Here is a 21,320-nt window from a genome sequence, read left to right as displayed (position 1 = left end):
TTTTATTATTTGACAGAGAGAGACACAGCGAGAGAGGAAACACAAGCAGGGGGAGTGGGAGAGGGAGAAGCAGGCTTCCCGCGGAGCAGGGAGCCCGATGTGGGGCTCGATCCCAGGACACTGGGATCATGACCTGAGCCGAAGGCAGACGCTTAACGACTGAGCCACCCAGGGGCCCCGGGAACTCAGCTCTTAAGAAGTTTTTCAACTTATAGGAAGGATTGGGGAACACCATATCAAATAATTAAGGGACTGAACACAGTATTCATTAGGTGCTAATTTAAATATGAGTACCCCAAATCTAAGATGCAGTGGTTAATACTATGGAAAATTAAGAAAGAGCAGATACTGGGATACCTGGGTGGCTCAGTTGGTTAAGTATCTGCCTTTGGCTCAGGTCAGGATCCCAGGGTTCTGAGATCGAGTCCCGCATTGAGCTCCTTGCTCACTGGGGAGCCTGCTTCTCCCTTTACCTGCCACTCTCCCTGCTTGTGCCTGCTCTCTCTGACAAATAAATAAAATCTTAAAAAAAAAAAAGACCAGATATTCTTTCAATAGACATTTATTACTCCCATATACTGAGTACTAATTGTTGAGGATACAAACATAAAAGATGTGGTTTCTACCATTTAGAAGCCTTACAGGCTAGTGGGAAAAACCAGTAAGCATGTAGAGTATATTTCATATTAAGACATTGTGGAGTATTATGTCAGGATGTTTGGGACTAACCTCTAGGAATCAGAGAAAGTTTCAAAGAGGATAATTAGAAGTTTTCAGTTGGAAGGTTGATATGAACTAACAGGTACAAGGCATGGAAATGAGAGGGAGCATTTCTTGATTAAGGAGCTGCAAGTAGATTGATATCAGTAGAAAGTTGCATGTTAAAGAGTATGGACTTTGGAGTCAGACAGACTTTTATTCCTGATTGCTTTGAGCCCTTACAGGTCTTGCCTGTGTAGGGTAGCAATCGTTTACTGGTAACTTCGCTGCTAGTGGTAGTACAAAGAGGTACCCCAGGATTCTTCCAGTTTCCATCTATGCTCCTGTACCTTCCCTTTTAAAGATTTTATTTATTTATTTGACAGAGGAGGAGGGAGAGAGCGAGAGAGGGAACACAAGCAGGGGGAGCGGGAGAGGGAGAAGTAGGCTTCCCGCTGAGCAGGGAGCCCAACGCGGAACTCGATCCCAGGACCCTGGGATCATGACCTGAGCCGAAGGCAGACGTTTATCTGACTGAGCCACTCAGGTGCCCCTAAATAAATAAAATCTTAAAAAAAAGGGTTAATAGTATTTGAAAAAGCAGAGCAAAGTGGAAAGGTCATTTCGGTGGGCAAGTAGCATAGATTTAGCAAAAAATGAATAGCTGATAAGGAGCACAGGGAAGAACCTGTCTGGATTGGAGAGGAGAGAAGGTAGATGGCATGATTAGCTTGATAGCCTTGCTCCTGTGTGTGTTGTATTAAGCAAATGGATGAGTGAAACTGGCCCGTGAAGAACGTGGTGTTAGGTAGAGTCATGAAAGCTAGGACCCAAGAGTTTGGATTCGATCCAGTGGATAGTGGAAAATAGTACTGTAGATTCTAGAGCAGGGGAGGCACATGCTGAGTACTGTGACTTGAAAAGATTACTGAGACATTAGAATATGAAACCATTGAAGAATAGGGGAAAGACTGGGAGATAAAGACTATTAAGAGCCAGACATGTGTAAAACAGGGCCTAATCTGAGGTGGTAGGAATAAATAGGATAAGATGAACATTGTGAAAAGAATTGATAGGATTTGGTGAGAAAATTTGCAGATTACTTTTGGGTTTAGAGCCAGGTTAAAGTTTTTGGTGTCATTGATAAAATGGAGAAATTAGAAGAAAGTCTCTTAAGAGGCAGGGCAATTCAGCATGTTGCAAAGACTTGTTAATTGGTTTTGAAATGAAACGTTCTGAAGAGAAGTTGCCCAACCAGAGGTTTGGAGCAAGATCTGTGTTTAAAGTTGGCTTTATTATAAATAGGTAATGCCTTTTACACAGAAACAGTTTGAAACTTTGTAGAGAGAAAGTAAATAGAAAAGCAAACAGCATTGAGCCTTGGAAGTCAAAGTGAGAGACAAGGATTCATGTGAGAGCAAGATGATGCATAACTGGGGACGAGGAAGACAATTTAGGAGAGAAAATGTGGAGAAAAGGGAGACAGTAGCAGCCTCCAATCCTGCAGAGAGGAGAGGGAAGGCAGAGAAAGACCTCTCATGTGGGGAACAATAGTCTTGACCTCTAAGAAAGCAATTTTGGTTGGTGGGAACAATCAGGAGACTCTGCCATGGGTTAGGAGGGATTGGCCAATGAAGGAAAGATGAGAAGTTTCAGAGGAGTAGTAGGTGAGAAATGGAATGATAGAAAAGGCAGTGAATTCTTATTTAATAAACTCCATATTTTGGAAGCAAAAGAGAAATGGTTAAGGAGGAAATAAAGTGCTACAGAGAAAGGAATCAAATATAGAGTCCCTCTCCATAGATGGAAGAGTTAGCTTTAGGATGTTCTTGTGGGCTGAAAGGACAGATGCATGGGTAGAGGTCTGTTATGGTATATGTAGGATACAGTTAAGGAACTGGTACCAGGTGACCTCCATCCTCCCAGTGAATTAGGGGGAAAATGGAAAAAAGGCAGCTATTGTGTATTGAGCACTTGGTACGTATCAGACCCTTTGCTTGATCCATTAAATGGATTATCATGTAAACTCATAACAGTCCTCCCAGAGGGTGGTAATAGTTTCTCAATCTTAAATGTGAAGATGCCAAGACTTGAAGAAATACTTATTTTATTTATTTATTTTATGGAGGAACTTTAAAAAAAATTATTTATTTTTTTAAGATTTTATTTATTCATTTGAGACACAGAGATACAGAGAGAGAGAGAGAGAGAAAGCATGAGCAGGGAGAGAGGGAGAGGGAGAAGCAGGCTCCTTGCTGAGCCAGGAGCCCGATGTGGGGCTCGATCCCAGGACCCTGGGATCATGACCTGAGCCGAAGGCAGATGCTTAACCATCTGAGCCACCCAGGCGCCCCCCAAATTTATTTTTTTAAAACTAATCTCTATACCCACCGTGGGTCTTGAACCTACAACTCTGAGATCAAGAGTCGCACACTCCATGGACTGAGCCATCCAGGCACCCCAAGGAATACTTACTTTAAAACCAAATAGCTAGTGAATGCCAGCTTTAAGATTTGATTCTAGGGGGGCGCCTGGGTGTCTCAGTCGTTAAGTGTCTTCCTTCGGCTCAGGTCATGATCCCAGGGTCCTGGGATCAAGCCCCACATCAGGCTCCCTGCTCCGCGGGAAGTCTGCTTCTCCCTCTCCCACTCCCCCTGCTTGTGTTCCCTCTCTTGCTCTCTCTCTCTCTGTCTAAATAAATAAATAAAATCTTAAAAAAAAAAAAGATTTGATTCTAAGTCTGCTATCAAGGGCTATTCCCATTCACCAATACCATTCATTCATTAATTTGAGGTCGCGGGTATATGAGGTATTAGTGATTATGGTGGTTATGCCTCAGAATTACTTTTGGGGTCTTAAAAAATTCCTGCACCCTGCCCCAGTCATTCATTCCTTCACCAGGATACTTATTGATTAGCTACTATATTAAGGTTCTCCAGAGAAACAGAACCAAGAGGATATATATCACAAGATGAGCCCAGAGCATGAAATAGTGCTAAAAAGGAAGCACTAAAAAAAATGGGGGTGGGAGAGAGGTGGGATCATGTGAAAAGGACATAGGAGCCAGCCCGAAAGAGGGCCCAATGGCCAAAGCTTGAACAATTTCAACAATGAAATAACTGTAGCATTCTATTTTGACCCGAAGGATAAAATAAATATTTCCTTGAGTCCATACTGATATAAATAAATGATTGAATAAATAAATTGGGGGAGAAGAGACAAATTTCCTTTGCAGAATAATTGTAAAAAATATATATAGATACTTCCTTCTCTAAGAGATATAGATGGAGATTAGTTCCCCTCTCGTTGAGTGGGCTAGACTTAGTACCTACTTCCAAAGAATAGAGTATGGAAAGGGAAAATTAGTAATACAGCTGTAATTACTTGTGTCATGTTAACAGGAAATTTCAGGAGGAAAGCTGGTGTGAGAGACTACATCTTGTATAACTTAAATCTTTTAGTATGATCTGACTCATTTAATATAGGGACATTTTATTTGTATAATGAGAAAATCTAGGGGTGCCTGGGTGGCACAGTCAGTTGAGCGACGACTCTTGGTTTTTGCTCAGGTCATGATCTCAGGTTCATGAGATCGAGCCCTGTGTCAGGCTCCTTGCTCAGCACAAAGTCTGCTTAAGACTCTCTTTCTCCCTCTGCCCCTCCCTGCCTCTAAAATAAATAATCTTTAAAAAATCTAGGTAAGTTACAAAAAGAATTAAAAATAGGAAAATAAGGACACATCCTTATTACTGTTCAAAAGCTGGGAAGGGTGTTGTCTAAAGATCAAAAAATGGAGGAATTTATGAAAAATGCAAAGCATATGGGAGCAGGTTGATGGCAAAACCATACAGTGTGGGGAAATCTGCAATCCAATATAGACTTAAAGGTGAAACAGTAGGAAAGTGAGTTTTCCCACTGCAATTCTGGAAAATCCCAAAGCTCAGAGACTTTGAAAAGGAGGAGTGGGTAGAGGTTGGATGTCTTAGTCAGTTCAGGCTGCTATAACAAAATATCATAGACTGGGCGGCTTGTAAACAACAGATACTTATGTCTCACAGTTCTGGAGGCTGGACATCCAAATCATGGTGCCAGCATGGTTGGATTCTGGTGAAGGCTTTCTTCCAGGTTGCAGACTACCTACTTCATGCTGTACCCCTCACGGGGTGGAAGGGGCAAGCAAGCTCTTTGGGCCCTCTTTCATAAGGGCACTAATCCCATTCACGAGGACTTTGCCCTCATGACCTAAACATTTCCCAAAGGCCCTACCTCCTAATACCTTGGGGGTTAGGATTTCAGCATATGAATTTTGGGGGAACACAAACATTCAGACCATAGCAGTGGTCAAAGGTAATTAATTAGCAGACTTCAGAACAACCGTAGCGGGACCAATTCAGATACCTGATTACAGTGTTAACTTGCAGAGCTAAGCTATTAGAACATATTTATATAAATTGAGGGTGTTTCCATCATGGGCTTTAGGGTCAGGGAGAGAATCAGGGTTATACTTTAGAGAACTTCTGGTTGTCACTGTGAATGTGGAGCTCCTTCCTTCGGAAGGCACCCATCTAGTTGTTCAACTTCTCCATCAGTGTGTGATACTTTTGACAGCCAGAACTCTTACAATCAGCATGCACATTCATGGCAGGGAGAAGAATGATTTTTACATGTATTAAAGTGTTGGTTCTTAGTGGTGGATGCACATTAAAATCAAGTAGGAGCTTTCTTTAAAAAGATGATTTCTCTAATGCATCCAGAATTAAGAATCATTGTGTTAGGGAAACCAACTTTATCTGCCAATTCAGTTAACTGATCCTCACTAAATATTTAAGGTAAAACCAATAGGATGAAAGAGTGAACAAAAGAAGCTGAACAAAAAGAATTGATCTTTGAGAAAATGAATTGTAATGGACAAAAGATAACATTTTTGTCCAAAAAAATCCTAAAATATTTGAGAGCATGTAATTTCCATAAAATAGCAATGGGTGCTATGAAAAAGAGATGAGAATAAGAAAGTTTTTGGAAATTTGGAAACATGTTTTCTGAAATAAAAACTTCAATAGCAGGCCGAATAGCAGCATGGTTTTACTAGATGACTAAATTAATGAACTAGATAATTAAACCAAGGAGTTCTTAAATAAGGTACAAAAGGACAAAGAAGAAAATTATGAACTGTTGGACATGCAAAATAGATCTAGGAGGAGAACCACTCTAAAGCTAAAATTCTACATGGTTGCAGTAAGTGCTTGGCATGGGAGATGGTCGGTGGGCAGTTGGTGGGTAACATACAGAGCTGTTAAAACTTTTGTGGTGGGAGGGGAGGAGACCATAGATACTGTTTTTAATAGGAGGAAAATAGATTTAAATTTTAATATTAAGATACTTTAGGTTATTGATAAGCAATTCCTTTTCTCTCAGTTTTATCCTCTCAGCTTTGCTTTTCTTTGTGTACACTTTCATCTCCGAACTGGCTTCTTTCTTTCGCAAGATGTCTGTATTTGAAATTATATGCTTTCTCTTAAAGAGAAATTTTCCAAAAAATTGGAAAGGGAAAGAGCATAGCTACCCACACCATCAAAGAAAAGTCCTGAGGTTTGCTATGTTTGGACCAGTCTGAGACTAGTCACTCTGCCCAGCAAAAAGTCACTTGCCAAGACATGCCAGTGACTACCAGTGAAGCACAAGGGCTGAGTTAGAGGTACATACCTAAGTGAAAATTGGGGAATTTCATGAAGTAGAGAGGAGAAAAGAGCAAATGTGCACTATAGTATGTTTCTTAAAATTGTTAGGGAAATTCATAAATCAAACAGATAAAAAAGGAAAACAGGTATTGAGGAAAATAAAAAATCAGGCAAAGAAAAGTATAAAAGTGGGGGTGGGAGGAGAGAGAGAACAGAATATGAGCATATGGGACAATATTTACAGAGGAATAAATTCTCTCTTTTTTTCTTCTTTTTTTAAAAAAGGCTCTTAGATTGTGTAGAACCAAATTTGGTTACTTCAGACAAATATAAAACAAAATAATGCAGACAGTTTAAAAATAAATAAAATACACATAGGCATACCCTGGGCAAATGTTGAGTAGAAGAAAATACATAGTAATTTGTTATCAAAGTTTATTTCAAAGAGCAAACATTAACTTTTAAAAATATTTACTATGACTTTATGCCTAAGGAGCTAATAATACACACTCTTCTCAAATACTCATATAACACTTAACAAAAATATATCATGTAAGAGGACTACAAGGAAAACCTCAAATTCTTTTTTTTTTTTAAGTTTATTTAAGTAATCTCTACACCCAGTGTGGGGCTCAAACTCACGACCTGGAGATCAAGAGGCACAAGCTTCACCACCTGACCAGCCAGGCACCCCTAAAAATTAGATACTATTTGTTGCCAATCATAATACAAGGAAACAGTTCACATACATAAATTAACAAAAGGGGAGCCAAAAAAGAAATAAAACTACTTGGAAAACTTTTTATCTCAACTTAGGTTGGAGAGGATGTAAGAGTTGAAATTACAAGGAAGCAAAAGTCAAGATAATAAAAAGCAAATCACAGAAAAAGAAATATAAATGATTCATAATATGTGAAAGGGTATTCAGCCTCACTAGTCATCAAGGAGATGCAAGTTAAGCAATAGATACTGATTGCAGTCCTTTTTTCAGGATTGTTTTTAGTAGCAAAAATAAGAGGGGAAGAGGGAAAAAATGAGTATTGGTCAATGGGGAACAGCTAAATAAATTATGGCTTTGTGCTGCATAACACTATGTAGGTATTAGAAAGAATAAGGGAAATTGATTTGTACTTACCTAGAAAGATGTCTATATTTCTTAGTAAAAATAAAGCATGTTTCAGAGTGACATATGTAGCATGATTCCATTTTTATAAAAAGTTTATGTGCATGTGATAATATGATAATACATATATATAGATGACTCTGAAGAAGGATCAAGAAAATTGATAATCAGATTGATTCCCAACTGGGAGAGAGTAAAATGGAATAGGTAGTAGTGGGGACTTTAATTTTTCTCTCCACAAAAAAGGGAGTTAGGGGTAATATTTACTTTTTTTTTTCCAGCATAATATTTTAAAAAATAATTTAGAATTTAGCTGAAACTACATACTATTTAGAAATTAATGACTATTGAAAATATTGTATATTAAAATCTATGGGCTATTGATAAAATTGTACCTTGAGCAAATATTGTAGTCTTAAATACATATATTAGAAAGACTGAAAAGTTAATTCATACTGTAGAAGAGAAAATGCATACATGTGGCAAAAGGTTAAAATTCTATATGAGGGTATACAGTAAGTCTTTCTTATGCCCTTTCCCTCGTTCCACTCTTCAGAGGTGATCCTTCCAGAGAAATTCTGTGCAGTTGTTAACATATACATATATATTCTTCTCCCCATCCCAAAGGATAGGTATTATGTATAAGTTTTTAAATTAAGAAATATATACATACATATGTATATGTGTGTGTGTATACACACTATTTGTATATTTATATATATTATATATAAAATGTAGTTTGCTAGGACTGCCATAAAATACCACAGACTGGGTGGCTTAAACAAGAAATATTTATTTTCTTATAGCTCTGGAGGCTAGAAGTCCAAGATCAAGGTGTCAGCAGGTTTGGTTTCTTCTGAGGCCTCTCATCTTGGCTTGTAGATGGTTGCCTTCTTGCAGTATCCTCACTTGGTAGTTCCCATGTCCCATGTCTGTGGTCTGTGTTTTGATCTCCTTTTCTTTCTTTCTTTTTTTTTTTTTTAAGATTTTATTTATTTGAGAGAGGGTGTGAGTGAGAGAGTACGAGTAGAGGCAGAGGGAGAGGGAGAAGCAGACTTCCCGCTGAGCAGGGAGCCTGACGTGGGGCTCGATCCCAGGACCCTGGGATCATGACCTGGGCCAAAGGCAGACGCTTAACGACTGAGCCACCCAGGTACCCCTTAATTTCCTTTTCTTGACACCAGTCATACTAGATTAGGGCCCACCCTAATGACCCATTTTAACTTTATTACCTCTTTAAATACCCTATCTCCAAATAAAGTCACATTCCAGAGACTGGGGTTTAGGACTTAAACATATGAATTTGGGGGAGACACAATACAGCCCATTTTTAATTATATATATATACACACATATATATATACACACATACATATATATTATACCTATATACATACATTTATATTATACATATATGTATACACATATACATATATTTAGATTGAATATTTAGATATTATGATTCAGTCTATTTTAGTCTGAACCATCTGAAATTGTAGTTTCTAATGTCAGAAAAGGTCAAATATGGGCAATTTTCAGATGATTCAAAATAATACTGTGACATATAATCATTCATTTTTTTCAAGATTTATTATCATTATTATTATTTTTAAAGATTTTATTTATTTATTTATTTGAGAGAGAGAGAGAGAAAGCATGAGAAGGGGGAAGAGGCAGAGGGAGAGGGAGAAGCAGACTCCCTGCTGAGCAGGGAGCCCAATGCGGGTTCGATCCCAGAACCCTGGGATCATGACCCGAGCCAAAGGCAGACGCTTAACCGACTGAGCCACCCAGGCGCCCCAATTTATTATTATTTTTTAAAAGATTTTATGTATTTATTTGAGAGAAAGAGCTTGTGGTGGGGGAGGGGCAAGAGGAAGAGAAATCTCAAGCAGACTCTTTGCTGAGCACAGAGCCCCAGCGCGGGGGGGGGGGGGGGGGGGGGGGGGGGGGGGGGGGGCTCAATCACATGACCCTGAGATCATGACCTGAGCTGAAACCAAGAGTTGGGCGCTCAATCAGCCGAGCCACCCAGGCATCCCTATTTATTTATTTTGGCGGGGAAGGGGCAGAGGGAGAGAGAGACTGTGAGTCCCAAACAGACTCCCCGCTGAGCATGGAGTCCAACACAGGGCTTTATCTCAAAACCCTGACATTATGATCTGAGCCGAAACCAAGAGTCAGCCTCCTAACCGACTATGTCACCTAAGTGCCCCAATCATTCTCCTTAAAAAAAAAAAAATCATGTTTTTGATGAGCCTTTGGAGTGTTTCCTTGTCCTTTGCTACTTGAAACAATTTTGTAAAGAATATCCTTGAATAAATGTCCTTTTGCACATACATGAATATGACTTGTATGGTAAATTTCTAGTTGTTGTTGCATCAGAGAGGTATCAGACATGGGTCCACAGTATGTTATGAGGAGCTGGTCTGGGCACTCTGCCACAGGCCTTCCATCAGGGGCAGGGCTACCTCAGCAGGAAGAGACTGGAGCCTTTTTTTTTTTTTTTAATTTTATTTCTTTATTTGAGAGAGAATGAGAGAGAGAGAGAGCATGGGGGGGGGAGGGTCAGAGGGAGAAGCAGACCCCCTGCTGAGCAGGGAGCCCGATGCGGGCGGGACTCGATCCTGGGACTCCAGGATCATGACCTGAGCTGAAGGCAGACGCTTAACCGACTGAGCCACGCAGGCGCCCTGAAGAGACTGCGGCCTTAAGGACAGAGGCAGAAGTTGGCGGTGAGGGAGAGAATGTAAGAGACAGCGGGGGAGAGGCATTACCTGCATCAAAAGAGCCGTACTGACGTATTCTCAGTGACTGTGACTAAAAATGACTAGAGGGTTTTTATTATAGAATTGTGATCAGGAAAGTCATGGGATCCACCCTAAATTTTATCCAAGGAGCAGGATCACCCCACAGAGATTTGAACTGGCAATGGAAGATATTTTATAGTATTTGCATTTTATGTGTCCTGTCCTTTAAGTGTAACAGTTACTAATATGTACATGAGTCATTGCTTGGGCTTATATAGGGAAAAACGTCTGGAATTGATATCACCAGACTGTTAAAAGCAGAGGGGCATTGGTACTTCATATACATCTGTGCTGTTTAAAATTTTTACAGAGAGCAAGGATTCCTTTTGCAATCGAAATTTTTAAAGATTTATTTATTTATTTAGAAGTAGGGGAGGGGCTGAGGGAGAGTGAGAGAAGGAATCTCAAGCAGACTTCCCCGCTGAGTGTGAAGATTGACATGGGGCTCTGTCCCACAACCCCGAGATCATGACCTGAGCCAGAATCAAGAGTTGGATGCTCCACTGACTGAGCCACCCAGGCGCCCTGCATTTTTAAAAATTTAATGCATGGAATTTAGTTATAATTTTTTAGCTAAGAGTGTTTGTAGTTTGTATGGACAAGAGCAAGAAAAGGGTCTGACAAATTCCAAACTGTTTACAGTGGGTATTCCTGGAAAGCATGATTGTAGAGCTGAGTAACTTTTCCATTTAACTTTATATATTTCTGTACTCTTTGAAAATAATTTTTATATAGATTGGTTACTAGTATAGTTTGTAAATAAACATTTAAAACCTTTGGCTTATTTCTTGTTCTTGAGGTACAGTTTGACTCAACTTCACAGTGAAAGCTCCGTGGCAGGACTTCATTAATTTCCTTTTCTTATATATGTTGTAGTATCTCCGGGTTGGCATTTAGGAACCACCCTGACTGATAGCACCAAGCATGTTGGTGATGTGATTGACAGGAAGGAGTCAACAGATGTTAAAGGATGTAAAATTTCCGTAATGGCAAAAGAAGTTAGGACTTCTGATAGCAGTAACACAAAGCAGAAGACAACATAGCACGTTCATAAATAAGTCCCCAAGTGCCCACCAAGATGGAAAGCAGCTGCTGAAACCAAACACATAGAGGAAGGATTCTTGGGGCTATGAAAAGCACCCCGGTGCTATCCCTGAACTATATAATACAGATGTGCCAGATTTCATGATTTAATGAGTCGGACCAGGTAGACCAGGTAATAGGACATTCCAGGTAGAGGATTGTTAACCTAAAATATGCTGAAGATGATAAATGCAAAAATATATAGCAAAATACAGAGAGCAAAGATGCCTAAAGCATTAAATAAGATGATAGAAATTAGAGCATATGCATCCGTGATGTCAAACATAAAAGCGATAATCATGATTTTGTATATTTAATGACAGAGAAATGCTCACCTTAAGTAAAATGCAGAATACAAAATTGCTTATGGTCTAACATTTGTAAAAAATCAGGTGAATGCAGAAAAAAAGTCCTAAGAAATCTGTAAGAATGTCAACAGTGATTCTTGTAGATTCTGGTCAAGTGATGTGATTGAGAGTAGTTCCATTTTTTTCTTTATGTCTGGCTTTGTTTTCTAGGTATATATTATTTATATTATAAGGAAAAACTGTTAAAAACTGTTAAACAGTTATGGAGTATAAAATTGCATTTATTATAATTATACTAGGGATATAAATGGCTATGACCCAGACCAGGGATTTAAGCTTAGTTATCATTTCCGTGGATCATACTCTATGTAGTTCAGTGGGTTAAGTCATTTTGATTGGAGAGAGTTAAAGATTTACTGGAGATCTCAGATAAAGAAATAGAACACATTTAAAAACTGCCTATATAGCCATTCCATAAAACATTTTAAATAATTATAAAATATTTAGGAATACGTTAAGTAGCAGCAAAATGGAATTAAAGTATAGGATTGAAAAGATTTTCCACAAACCATAGACAAATTATGTTTAAGCAGTGTGCCATAAAATGTTTTCAACTAAAAAATTTTATTTTTATTTATTTTTAAAAAGATTTTATTTATTTATTTATTAGTCAGAGAGAGAGAGAGACACACACACAGAATGCGCACAAGCAGGGGGAGTGGTAGGTAGAGGGAGAAGGAGAAGCAGGCTTCCCGCGGAGCAGGGAGCCCAATGATGTGGGGCTCGATCCCAGGACCCCGGGATCATGACCTGAGCTGAAGGCACACGCTGAACCGACTGAGCCACCCAGGCATCCCTCAACTAAGACATTTTAATTCTAATTTGAAAATTTGATTGATAAGTTAGGTTTTTCTCTTCATTGTATCTAAAGACACAATTTAAATTAATCTTTACCACTAATTTGCTTCTTGGTGGAAAGAAAACACAATTTGCCCCTGAACAGTTAGATCTAGTTTTTTAAAAAAATAAATGCTAGTACTTATTTTTGGTAGCTTCACATTTTCTCTGTATTAGGAAAATTGGGGATGATTAGTAACCAAAAAGAGTTTTATGCTGAAAACAAACAGATATATAAACTGATGAAAAAGATGAATGGGTAGAGAATTTCAAATTACCCAAAGAGACTTCCATCAAAAGTTTTCTTTTTTTTAAACTTTATTATTTATTTATTTTTTTTTTTTTAAAGATTTTATTTATTTAGTTGACGAGAGAGACACAGCTAGAGAGGGAGCACAAGCCGGGGGAGTGGGAGAGGGAGAAGCAGGCTTCTCACTGAGCAGGGAGCCCCATGCAGGGCTCGATCCCAGGACCCTGGGATCATTACCTGAGCCGAAGGCAGACGCTTAACGACAGAGCCACCCAGGCACCCCTCTTTTTTTTTTTTAAACAGGGTAATTGAGATACAATTCATACACCATAAAGTTCAAAGTGAAATTCAGTGGTTTTTATATATTTGCAGAGTTGTGCAACCATCACCATAATCTAATTTTAGAACATACCATCTCCAAAAGAACAAACACCTCCCCCTACCGCCCATTAGCAGACATTCCTCATCTTCCTCAGCCCCTGGCAACCACTAATTTACTTTCAGTCTCTCTAAATTTTCATGTTCCAGAATTTAAAGATGGGAATCATACAACAGTCCTCTGTGATTGGCATCTTTCACATTGCATAATGGTTTCAAAGTTCATCCATGCTGTATCAGTACTTCATTCCTTTTTGTTGCTGAGTTATATTCTGTTGTGTGAATATACTACAGTTTATTTATCCCTTCATCAGTTGATATACATTTGGGTTGTTTCCTTTTTTTGGATATCACGAATATTTCTGCTATGAACATTCACATATAAGTTTTTGTGTGTGAACCGTTGTTTTCAGTTATCTTGGGTATATCTAGGAGTAGAAATGCTTGGTCATGTGATAACTCTATGTGTAACATTTTGAGCAACTGCCAAATTGTTCCATTGTGGTGGTATCATTTTTTAATCCCACCAGCTATATATGAGAGCTCCAGTTTCTCCACATCCTCACCAACACTTGTTATTGACAGTCTTTTTTATTTTAGCCATCCTAGCAGATATGAGGTCATATCTCACATGGTTTGTTTATTTATTTATTTAAAATATTTTATTTATTTGACAGCGAGTGAGAGAGAGTACAAGCAGGGGGAGTGGCAGAGGGAAAGGGAGAAGCAGCCTCCCTGCAGAGCAGGGAGCCCGATGTGGGACTCGATCCCAGGACCCTGGGATCAGGGCCTGAGCCGAAGGCAGACACTTAACCAACTGAGCCACCCAGGCACCCCATTTTTTCACTTTCTTGATGGTGTCCTCTGAGCACAAACATTTTTAATTTTGAAATAGAATATATTTTTCTTTTGTCACTTGTGCTTTTGGTTTCATATCTAAGAGTTTTAAAGTGTTAGCTATTATGTTGAGCTATGATACAATTCTTTCTGAGTTGATTTCTGTATGTGTTATGAGATAGGGGTCAACTGCATTCTCCTGCATATGAATATCCCATTGCCCCACCATCATTTGAAAGGCTATTCTTTCCCCCATTGAATGGTTTTGGCATCCTTGTTGAAAACCAGTTGGCCACAAATGTAAGGGTTTATTTCTGGGCTCTTAGTTTGATTCCATCGATCTGCGTGTCTTTCTTTATGCCAGTACCACACTGTCTTGGTTACTGTAGCTTTGTGGTAATTTTTAAAATTGTGAGCCTGCCTTTTTCTTCTCAGTCTTTCTAAACAGTGCCTGACAGTAGAATTCTACTTCAAACATTTAACACCTGTCTAAAGCAGATTATTTGAATATTTTGTTTTATGAGAAAACTATAAATCAAGTTGCTTTTTATTTGCATATGGCTTCTGATTGATGTTTTTATTTTCTCTTGAGCAGGGGCCTTATGAGAAAATAAGTTTTCTGGGCTAGATATTACCACCTACATATGTCCAGGACAATAAGATATAAATTGAAACAGAAGGAATATAATAGTTGAAGATGTGGTTTTGCTAAAATGTACTATATAGTGTTCTTTCTTTCTTTTTTTTTTGGTTTGTTTTGCTGCAAGGGATGGGGGACGTAGAGAAGCACTATGAAAATAGTTAAGGACTTGGGTTCTGGTGTCAGATAGTATTAAGTTAGAATCTTGCCTCACCACTTATTAACTATGTGACTGTGGACAAATTACTAATTATTTTAATGCCACTTACTTTATGAATTAATGAATATTAGATGTGGCTATGTGTATAAAATAGTTATATAATATATACAAATAGTTATATAATTACTTGTCTCAAAATAATTTTTAAAAATGGAGTCCCTGGATCGAGTCCCGCGTAGGGCTCCCTGCTCGACGGGGAGTCTGCTGCTCCCTCTGACCCTCCCCGCTCTCATGTGCTCTCTCTCTCTCTCATTCTCTCTCTCTCAAATAAATAAATAAAAATCTTAAAAAAAAAAGTGTTTGCCAACAGAGCATTGATTAAATCTGGAGATGTCATTTTATATTTCTAGCATACTTTTTTGCTTTCCCCTTCATTTTTTATTTATATTTTTTATTAAGATGTAATTCATATGTCACAAAACTCACCCTTGTAAAGTGTATAATTCAGTGCTTTTAAGCTTATTTACAAAGTTGTGTGATCATCTCCACAGTCTAATTCAAGAACATCATCCCCAAAAGAAACTCATATCCATTAGCCATCACACTTCATTCCCTCCCCCACTCCTGGCAACCACTAATCTACTTTCTGTCTCTGTGGATCTGCTTCTGGACATTTCATATAAGTGGACTTATATCCAATATGTGACCTTTTGTATCAGCTTCTTTCAGTTAACATAATGTTTTCAAGTGTTACCCATGCTATCTCAGGTATTAGTACTTCATATATTTGTATTGCTGAATAATGTTCCCTTGTGTGGAGAAGCCCATTTTACTTATCCATTCATCATTCACATGGACATTTGGCTTGTTTCGACTCACTGGCTATTATGAGTATTGCTGCGACAAACATCCATGTACAAGTTTTTGTGTGAACATGTGTTTTTAGTTCTTTGGGGTATATACTTAGGTGGCATTGCTGGATCAGAGAGTGACTCTGTGTTTTAACTCTTTGAGGAACTGCCAAACTGTTTTCCAAAGGGACTGTACCATTTTACATTCCTACCAGCAATGTGTGAGGTAATAGCACACTTTTGAATATAAACATATATTTTTTCCAGCTTTATTGAGGTATGATTGATGAATAAATATTATATATATTTAAGGTATACAATAAGATGTTTTGATATATATATACATTGTGAAATTATTAGCACAGCCAAGCTAATCAACATATGCATCCACTCACATAGTTAGTTTTTGTGGTAAGAACAAAAGATTTTAAGATCTTCTCTTTTAGCAGATTGTAGGTATACAATAAATTATTATTAACTACAGTCATCATACTGTACATGAAGTCTCCGGAACTTACTCCTCTTATAACTGAATGTCTGCACCCTTGATCAGCCTCCCCCATTTCCCCTGTCTCCTAGCACTGGCAACTACCATTCTACCCTCTATTATCATGAGTTCAGCTTTTTTAGTTTCCACATGTAAGTGTGATTATGCAGTATTTGTCTTTCTGTATCTGGCTTATTTCACTTAACATAATGTCCTCCAGGTTGATTCATGTCACAAATATCAGGATTTCCTTCTTTTTTAAAGGCTGAATAATATTCCATTATGTACATATATGTGTGTATAAAATATATACATGTGTATATGTATATATGTAAATATATATATTTCATTGTGTATATATATATGTGTGTGTGTCACATTTTCTTTACCCATTCGTCCATCGATGGACACTTAGGTTGTTTCCATGTCTTGGCTGTTGTGAATAATGCTGCAGTGAACATGGGATTACAGATAGTGTTTTCATTTCCTTTGGATAAGTATCCAGAAGTGGGATTGATGGATCATATGGTACTTCTGTCTTTAATTTTTGAGGCGCCTCCATACTGTTTTCCATAATGGCTGTGCCAATTTACATTCTCATCTATTGTGTACAAGGATTCCCTTTTCTCCATATCTTTACCAACACTTGTTACTTTTTGCCTTTTTGGTAACAGCTATTCTAACAGGTATGAGGTGAGATCTCATTATGGTTTTGATTTGCATTTCCCTGATGATTAATGATGTTGAACACCTTTTTATGTACTTATTGGTCATTTGTTTGTCTTCCTTGGTAATATATAGTCTTCTTTGAATATATGTTTTTGAAAGAAATTTCAAGGGATTAAGTGGCAGGGACCTCAAGAGAGCCTTTTGCAATAATGTTCCATATCTTCATCTTAGTTGTAGTTACATGGGTGTATTCACATATATAAATTCATTGAGCAGTGAACTTAAATTGATGACTTATTGTATGTAAGTTACAGATCAATAAAAAAGAAAAAAAATCCTTACTTCGTTGTACTTTTTTTCATTTTACTGTAGACGAGGGTAACTTTGTTTCAGACCAGCGCTGATCTGACAACCACTGATCTTGAGATAAAAGCTAAACATACTTACTAGATACAGAAAATTCCTTCACAGTCTAGTCCAAGTTTTCTTTCTCTCTGCACCTCCTGCACCTTCCCTTCCTCTCCTATTTTGTGTATTCTTGGTGCAGTTCTCAGACTCACAAGACGTTTTTATGTATGTAGCATTTACCAATTTTTTAAATTCACTTTTTAAAACTTTTTATTTTAAAATAGTTATAGACTCAAACAAAGTTACAAAAATACCATGTACTACTGAATCCATGTACTACTGATGTACTTTCCCCTAGTAGTGACATACAGCTGTAGGACAATATCAAAAGTAGGAAGTTGACATTCATTAACCAATTTTTAAAATTCATCTTTTAAATTATTTTTAAAATTCCCTGTGCTGCCCAATATGGTAACCACTAGCCACATGTAACTATTCAATTTTTTTTTTTAAAGATTTTATTTATTTATTTGACAGAGAGAGACACAGCGAGAGAGGGAACACAAGCAGGGGGAGTGGGAGAGGGAGAAGCAGGCTTCCCGTGGAGAAAGGAGCCCAATGCGGGGCTCGATCCCAGGACCCTGGGATCATGACCTGAGCCGAAGGAAGGCGCACAACGACTGAGCCACCCAGGCGCCCTGTAACTATTTAATTTAAATTACTTAAAATTTATAAAATTAAAAGTTAATTCCATGGTCTCACTAGCCACATTTCAAGCATTAAATACCCACATGTGACGAACAGCAACCATATGGACAGCACAGATATAGAATATTTCCACTGCACAAAGTTCTTTCGGATAGCCTTGATATAGACAGGAGTAGCACATCTAGAATGAGAGCTCATTTTCCTAGTTCCAGGTTCACTGTTCTTCCCATGTGGACTCATTGGTTTGTAAGCTCATTGATTTGTATCAGTTTTAGAGGAACAGTATTAAAATAATGCACTTGTCAAACTTTACGGTGCAGAAAAATCAACTAGGAAGCTTGCTAGAACATCATATTTCTGGGCTTGTCCTTCCTAAGATTCCGATTCAGTACGTCTGGGGTGAGGCACAGGAATCTATATTTTAAACATATGCTTAGTCAGTACTGTGTGGTAGTAACAAAAGGATAGCTCAGAAGAGAGAGCAAAAGAACAGAGAGCCTAGAAATGGAACTGCACTAATATGGACGTTTGATTTTTAACAAAGGTACAACTGAGGAAAGGAAATCTTTTCAACAAATGATGTTGGAACAACTAACTATCCATATGGAAGAAAAAATGAACTTTAATCCCTACCTCCTGCCTTACATAATATGGATCATTGATCTAAATGTGACAGTATCATAAACCTTGTAGAAGCAATTGTAGGAGAATATTTTGGGGATGAGTAAAGGTTTCTTGGACAGGCCATAAAAGGAATCATCATAAATTAAAAATTGATAAGTTTTACTTCATCAAGAGCTTTTGCTCACCAAAAGATACAATTAAGAGAATGCATAGGTAGATCACATAATGGAAGAAAATATTTGCAAAATATATTTCAGACAGAGGACAGGTATCCAGAAGATACAAGAAGTCAGAATATATGAAGATTTTTCTTTCTTTTTTTTTTTTTTAAGATTTTATTTATTTGAGAGAGAGAGACAGATAGTGACAGAGAGCACAAACGAGGAGGAGAGGGAGAAGCAGGCTCCTACCGAGCAGGGAGCCTGACATGGGGCTCGATCCCAGAACTCTGGGATCATGACCTGAGCCGAAGGCAGACACTTAACCGACTGAGCCACCCACGTGCCCCTATGAGGATTTTTCTATTAAGTCAATAATAAAAGGATAAACAGCCCAATTAAAAGACTGGCAAAAAGATATGAGCAGACAAAATAAGATCTACAAATGGTTTTAATATGTACATAAAAAGTACTCAATATTATCAGTCATCCAGGAAATGAAAATTAAACTATAATGAGATTCCACTGTATAACCACTAGAATGGTTGAAATGAATAGGCAGACAAAAGCCAACGTTGGAAGGATATGGAGCAACCAGAACTCTTACATTTTGGGTGAAGTGCAAAATGGTACTGTCACTCTGGGGAAAGTATGACAAATGTTCTCATAGAAGTCTTGTTTGTGGATATACTTTTTTATTTCTCTCGGGTAGATACTTAGCAGTAGAACTGCAGGGCGTATAATAAGCATTTCCACTCCTAGATATTTACTCAACAGAAAGAAAGACTATATCCATGAAAAATGTTACAGAAGAATGTTCATGGATAGCAGCTTTATTCATAGTAGCCAAAACACAGGAACAGGCCAGGTGTTTGTTCATCAACAGAAAAATAAACTGAGCTATAAACTCCCACACAGTTATACAGTGTACTCAGCAGTAAAAAGGAATAAACTACTGGATGAATTTCAGAAACATTATGCTGAGTGAAAGCTTGACACAACAGAGTTCTCAGTTAATGCATTATAAAGTTCAGTGGTGAAAAAAATGAGAACACTGTTTGCCTCTGTGGGAGTAGGGCAAAGTATTGATTAGAAAAGGTCATGAGAACTTTCTCTGGTCATAATAATGTTCTGTACCGTGATAGGGGTTGGGTCACACAGGTGTGTGCATTGGTCATAACTCAATGTTACACTTAAAATTTGTGCATTTTACTATAATGTAAGTTTTACGGTGAGAGTCAAAAACAGTTTTAAAGTTTTGATTTTGATGCAAGTGATCTCAAAACCATCAAAACCACACTTTGAGAACCATTGGATTAGACTTGATTATTTCAGAAATAATTCTTTCTTACCATGAAAAATAGTAATTCATGGTTACTAATGTAACATTGTGAAATTTTGCCTTAAAAATTCATGGCACTTTAAATATTTTAAAAGGTATATTTGTAAAAGTGACATTTCCTTTTTAGTAGGTTAATGAATCAGTGGGCAAGGATTTATGACAATATTATATAGTTTATTATTTTGATAAGTGTTCTTTCTTAATGTGAGGAATGCAATTTTAATATCAGGAGTAGCATATGGAAACAACTGTGCATTGATAGATGTAATTGAATTGGTTAAAATGTGGTTTGAGATGGATATTTATAGTGACATTTGGTAAACTGGATGATACACCTCTTTCAGTCAAACCCCTGCCTCTCACCCCCGCCCCCATGCAATGAATATGTTTACTTATGTGATAAGCTTCTAGCATCATTTCCTTTAAGATTCTAAATGTTTAGAAGATTGGAACTTTTATTTCATGTATCTTAATTGGAATATGAATCTGCAAACTTTCAAAAGTGCTCCAGAGGAACAACGGGAACTGTGACATTAATGACCAAATGCTGACTCATGGATACACGAGAAATCTGACCTTTTGGGTTTATAGGTGAAATTATATGTTCAGCTGTCTTGCTGTATCCCAAATAATCTCTCCTACAATAGGCTATCAGTCAGATGCCTGAAATTCCACCAACTAAAGATACCTGGCTGCCTTTCTAAATTTTCCTGATAAGAATCCCCTGGGGACATCATTAAATTTCAGACTCCTCCCTTAAAGATTAGAATTCCTCCCTCAGACTGATTCAGTGGGTCAGGGATGGGCCGACAATGTGTAGTTTTTAACTAGTACCTTGTTGAAAAAAACAGATTCCTGGGCTCTACCCAGGCTTCTCCTTTGTCTGGGAAGAAGCCCCCAAGTCGACATGTTTTAGAGCATATATGATGCACAGGCCTGGAAGCTCTCTTCTAGTGTCACTGCCTTTGGGGGGGACCCTTGAGTAAGTTCTCAGTCACTATCACAAGAGAGGAGAGGGAAGTAGGAGATTGAGGGAAGATAATTTTAGAATTGAGGGCGGATCTTAGTGTAGGTGGAGTAGGTGGAGGAAAGTAAGAACTTGAGGGACAGTGAGCAGCATGTCAGAGACAAAGGAGAGAATCTCCTGGGAACCATCCAATGGCTGTAGTCCTTGCTACCATTTTTTGGGGGGGGCGGGGGTTGAGGACATGGGCAACCCATTGGAGAGTGACTTTTTAAAGCAACTACACTCATTAGCTTTCAAGTGGTG

At 38.1% G+C, this 21,320-nt stretch overlaps 1 protein-coding gene across 2 annotated transcripts in view; it reads left to right on the top strand.

Annotated features, from left to right (window-relative positions):
* Positions 1-21,320, top strand: part of USF3 (upstream transcription factor family member 3) — a 50,307-nt gene that overhangs the window by 3,761 nt on the left and 25,226 nt on the right. The gene's annotated exons all lie outside the window — the stretch shown is intronic.

Source organism: Phoca vitulina, unplaced genomic scaffold, assembly GCF_004348235.1.
Source record: "Phoca vitulina isolate PV1807 unplaced genomic scaffold, GSC_HSeal_1.0 scaffold8, whole genome shotgun sequence".
NCBI lineage: Eukaryota > Metazoa > Chordata > Mammalia > Carnivora > Phocidae > Phoca > Phoca vitulina.
Note: the sequence above shows the minus strand (reverse complement) of the source record. Positions and strands in the feature narration are given on the sequence as shown.